Here is a 6,000-nt window from a genome sequence, read left to right as displayed (position 1 = left end):
TAAGTGGCATACTTGATTGTTATTAGAAAATGTATTTTAATTTTGCACATTTCAGACATCATAGGTTTGAACTACTGACAATGGAGGCAAAGGACAAATTGAGTTTTCTGAGTGAGCATTGAATTATTTGATGGGAAAATACAGTGTCTCCTGATGACAAACCAGATAATTACAATTTAGTGTTGCAGGTAATTCATGCAATCCTTTATGATTTTGATTGTAAAATGTTATGTAAACAATTCTGATGTAAATGTGGTACCAGAAGTGAATATCCCAATCCACAATATTTTAAACTTACAAATATGATTGTCAAAAGTTGTGTATAACTCCACTCATTTGTGTCCACGTGCTGAAGGAGTAACATTTATGTGATATGTTTATACTGACCTGATTTGTGGACAATAAAGCATCTTGGAGAGAGAAGCTGGAGATGAAAATCAAATTAAAAATAAATTTGATGAAGAATCATATTTAATTTTTTTTGACTCACTGCAGTGTCATGGCATCATTATTGAAAATGGAAACAAAAATAGTTAAACCAAACTAACTGCCTTAGAAATGTGTTAATATATGACTGAAAATAAGCATATTATGTTGATTTAATTACCATACATATGCGTGCAATAGTCGAATTTTGTGGACCAGTATTTCGGGGGTTGACTATTATATGCATATTATTGACCATACTTGCGTCAGGAGCTCAGATGGGTGGGCAGTCGGGACTGTGTGGCGTCCATGTTCGGGGCATCAGGAGCTTGGATGGGTGAGTGACCAGGGCCAAGTGGTAAGTTCACATTCAGGGAATCAGGAGCTCGGATGGGCAGAATCTGCAGTCGGGGCATCGGGTGCTCTGGTGGGCGGGTGGCCAGGGCCAAAGTGAGATCCCATAGCCAGGGCATTGGGAGCTCTGGTGCTCAGGAGCCCATGGCCAAAAATAGTGGGGGGAGTTAACTTTTACATGATATCAACTATTACACGAGTATGTACGGTACCTACATCTCTCATTGTGAATGTTTTTGAAAAGTACAAGCAAATCAATATAAAACACAGTGTTTAAATATAGAATTATAACTGAATGTTTAATTTCAGTACTTTATCCCCCAAATAAATTTGGGTTAAAGTACACTCCTTTCTTGATCGACATTTGACTGAATTACATACAGTTTATTAAAATTAATCATTCAATATGCACCAACTACAGCTATATTCTTGAATTTTCAGTAGAGAACATCGTGGTAGATTTGATCACCTTAACATTCTGATCAAGAAACTGTTTACACAGAAAAAGCACACGTTTCAATTGCAAGAACCTTAAAGATCCCAGCCCAGCATCCCATGTAATGAAATAAAATCCAATTTAATCACTATAAAGAAATCATTCTAATTAACAAAGATATAATCATGTCTGATTTGACCACCAGAACACTGTGCACCTCCGGGCCCTCTGAGAATCCTCTACTGTCTGTATGCATAGATGTCACACGGGTTGCCTTCAGGAGAGCGAGTCCAAGGAAAGCATACAGTCTGGACACAACTGAAAACCTGTGCTGACCAAAAGGCCAATGTATTTATAGATATCTTCAATATTTCACTCTGACTGGGCATGGTACCCACCTGTTTCAAACAGGCCTCAATTGTACCCAAGATGAGTGTGGTAACCTGCCTCCATGACGACCGAGCAATGATACATCCACAGTGATGGTGCTTTGAGAGATTGTTGTTTATCAACTCCTGTCTGAGTGGTTACATGGATCTGTTCCAATTTGCCTTACACAGCAACAGATTTACTGCAGATGCCATCTTACTGGCTCTACACAAAACCCTGGAACACCTGGGCAGCAAAAATGCATACATGAGAATGCTTTTATTGACTACAGTTTGTCATTTAACACTATTATCCCATCAAAACTAATCAGCAAACTCCAAGACCTGGACCTCAATCCCCCACTGTATAATTGGATCCTGGATTTCCTCAGCTCCAGACTCCAATCTGTGCAGATTGGCAAGAACATCTCCTCCACAATCTCCATCAGTACCAGAACTCCACAGGGCTGAGTACTTAGCCATCTGCTCTACTTGCTTGATTGTGTGGCTCAGTATGACAACTATAGCATTTGCAAATTTGGTGATGGGAGATTAAAAACTTGGTTGAATGGTGTACTAACGACAACCTCTCACTCGATGTCACCAAAACCAAGGAGCTGATTGTAGATTTTAGCAAGGGAAAATAAGAGGTGTATGATCCAGTGATCACTGGGGATCAGAGGAGGAGACGGTGAGCAAATTTAAATGCCTGGGAGTTACTACCTGAGGACCTTCCCTGGATCCAACATACTAATGTCATTATGAAGAATGCACGACAGCACCTCTACTCCCTCAAGAGTTTGTGGAGGTTTGGTGTGTCGTCGGAAGCCTTGTCAAACTTCCACAGATGTGTAATGGAAAGTGTGCGACCGGCTGCTGACACTCTGGTTCGGGGATGCCAATATTTCTGAGTGAAAAGGCCTGCAAAAAGTAGTGGACACATCCCAGTACATCTCACACAAAATTATCCTCATCATTGAGAAAATCTACATGGAAAGCTGCCATCAGAGAGCATCAGCAATCGTCAAAGCTCTACACGAACCAGGACATGCTTTGTTCTCACTGCTTCCATCAAGAAAGTGGTAAAAATGCCATAAGACTTGGACCACCTGGTTCAGGACCAGTTTCTACCCCTCCACAATTGGACTCTGAGACCAGAGACTCAATCAAAGACTCTTACTTTTCACTGAATTTTTTTTTTAATTGCACAATAAGTTTTTTTACATTTTTTTTAACTTTTTTTATCTCTTGTATATGCATCTTTTTTTTTCTTGAGTACAGTCTATAGTTATTGCTAAGTAGAAATTCTGCCTGGTCCACAGGATAAAGAATCTCAGGGTTGTTTATGATGTCATATATGAACTCTGAAATAAATTTGAACTTTGAACTTTATTAAAACATTCAGAATCTAAAATAATATTGCCTTTAATTCTTCAAGAAGGGGAGACCAAGGGCCATGCACTTGTCGTTATTGGCAGGACAGTGGTGGGAGAGGGTTAGTAGCTTCACATTACTAGATCTCCACATTTTGAAAAATCTCTCCAGGGGCTATCGCATCAAGACAACTATGAAGAAGGCCTACAAATGCCTCGACTTTCTAAGGAATCTGAAGAGATTGTCTTCAAATACTCTTTCATACTTTGAAAGGTGTACTGAGGAACGTATATTGACTGCTTGTATCGTGGCCTGGTTTGGAAACTCAAGTGCCCAGAAATGCAGAAGGCTGCCTGAAAGTGGGAAACCTAGCCAAGTCCATCACAGACACTGACCTCCTGTCCATTGAAGACATCTACATGAGGCTTGCCACCACCATAAAGGATCCCCATCTGCCCAGTCATGCCCTTTTCTCATTACTACCTTCAGGCAGAAGCTACTCAGTCGAGAGCAGTTTTTGTTTTCCCCAATGCTTTTGTGTAGACTCTTGAGCCTCCCTGTACAACTCCACACTACTCCAGAATCTCGTCATTTTTTATGCTAATTGCAGATGTGAATATGTATATCCTTTTATATTTATTGACCTTTTTTCTCTTGTGTATAATTTCATTATACCTGCAGCCTGCAGCTGACGTGGACTTTTTACCCCCTCCATAAATCTTCGTCCGCGAAGCCAAGCCAAAGAAGATAATTTCATTTATAGTTATATTGTTTTTCTTATTTTATGTACATTTGAAGATGCAGCAGGCATTGATCTTTATCAGTCAGCATTCACATAATTATTTTCTGGACACAAAGTGTGTCCTTGAGTTGATTAGTTTCTGTTTTTCACTGTTCCTGTTCACCATTCTTTCCCTGCACTCAGCCCATATCCCTCACTTCCCACTATATTTAAAAACTAGTCGCTCTCTCCCTTAAAACTACATTTATCATGTCTTCCTGGTGCTCCTATTTGTGTGGCACGCACATATTGGACAATTTTTTTTGTTTGTTTGTTTACAAATGACAAGCAGTGATTATTGTGTGGTCGTTATGTGCACTTGCTGTCCTTGTGTGCTTGGGGCAAAATGTCCAAGTTCAGTCCTCTAGGAACACCAGGATGATGATGTTCAACCCAGTAAATGTCATTCCTAACAACTAACTTTACCATTGAAACAGCATCCAACTGAAGTTTGGTTGGAGATTACTGGCTGGTCTGTGCAAATCATGTAATTTTTTTAAAAAGTTGCCTACAGATGCTGTCCAAAAGCCTAAAATTTTCATTCAGGTTTTTGACTGGTTTTATGTCAAAGTACAAATTTCATTTAAAGAGAGACTCAGGCATCCTCGTAAACAGTGATAGATATTTCTTCACTGAATGTTTATACTACATTACAGTTGAAGCCATTTCTAGTAACATTAAAATGCCTTGCTCCCCATGCCTGTATTCAGTTTTTTGGTCAAGAAGCACTCGCAGGGTCATCCAGGCAGCATCTGACATGGGCCTGCAAGTTAAGAGGATTGATCTTGAGAGATGAATACTCCCAAAGGTAATATGACCCTAACAATGTACCACAGTTTTATAAAAGTATGCTTCTTATTTTTAATAGATTACATGATAATCAGGCATACTCTAAAAGTATGCACTTTAAAAAGAACTTTTATCAGCAATTAATTTTGCAAGCACCAAAAGTGGCAGGATCTTTAGGTAGGTAGAGGTGATTTAACTTATGACTTTACTTTCAAAGAAAATAATTCCTTTGTCAAAAAGTGGGTGTAAGCACAAAATTCATTTAATGATGCGACATAAAAAAATATAATTTTTGGTTATGACAATTAATAGTCCTGTCATCCAAATCTTCCCAATCAGCACTTCTCATTTGATTGAATCTGAGGAATGAGAGATAGAGATTACACCTTTTTTTAAAAACTTAGTACAAAATATAAGACTAAAATAAAACTCAGTTTTATGTAGACAAATGGCAAATGCACTAAAATGACAAAAGTAATGAAAGTCAAATTGGATCAATATGATCAAAGTTGAGGTAAATAATTATAAGTTCAGAGCAGTTAATAGATGCATGGGTAATAGTTGAGACTACAGGCTGTGAGGATTTGTGGACGGATTTGTTGAAACGTGAGAAACTTGGATCTCTCAAGTTTAAAAGATTATGATGCATAAGGAAAGAAGGAATTTAAAAATCAAGCAACATAAATCACTAAAATCTAGGGCAAGGATATAAAATAATCAAAAGACTATGGGAATCTGGTCTTTTAAGAGATACAAAAAGAAATAAAATGTTTCATTTATTCAGAGCCTTCAGAAGATCCTGTCCAAAGATTTCATTTCTTCACCAAAGCTTTTGGAGAATATTTTATCACATTCCTATTTTGTTTTTTGTACAGAGTGGAAAGTCTGGCAGAAATGTGGAGGTGAGGTACTTGGTACAGGAGCGCCAGCCTCTGACTTATTCCTGTTATCATGTACTTTATGTGGCTAATCCAATTAGATTTCTGGTAAGATTTCCTCAAAGTGTGAATAAGATGATTTTTCATGCCATTGAATTCGCTAGAGAAGTGGTTAGATTCTTTAGTTGGAGTTGGTTATTGCTTGTCACTAGAGAGACAGATAAATTACTTGTCACATAGCAGTTCAAGTTTGGATTATGTACAGGTGTTATGTTACAAGATCAAACCAGCAACCACAAAGAAGGCCTAGCACACAGGGGTAAAGATGAACAATTACTTTATTAACAAAAAATTTCACCTTCAAACTTTAATTCAAAATCCCCTCTTTTATAATAATGCCCACTAGTTACTGTGCAAATTTCTATAAGAGTGTAAAACTAATAAATTCCCCAGCCTAAATGTAACATATGTAATTAAAGTCTAAGTTATATTTCCAACCAGCCCACAGAAAAACTTAGACACAAAACACACAAGACTCACAAAACTTCGATCTCATCCGAAGCAAAGATCATAAACAAAATTCAGTTTGTTTGG

The sequence above is a fragment of the Narcine bancroftii genome, chromosome 9, assembly GCF_036971445.1.
Source record: "Narcine bancroftii isolate sNarBan1 chromosome 9, sNarBan1.hap1, whole genome shotgun sequence".
Taxonomy (NCBI): Eukaryota; Metazoa; Chordata; class Chondrichthyes; order Torpediniformes; family Narcinidae; genus Narcine; species Narcine bancroftii.
This window is presented reverse-complemented; position numbering follows the sequence as displayed.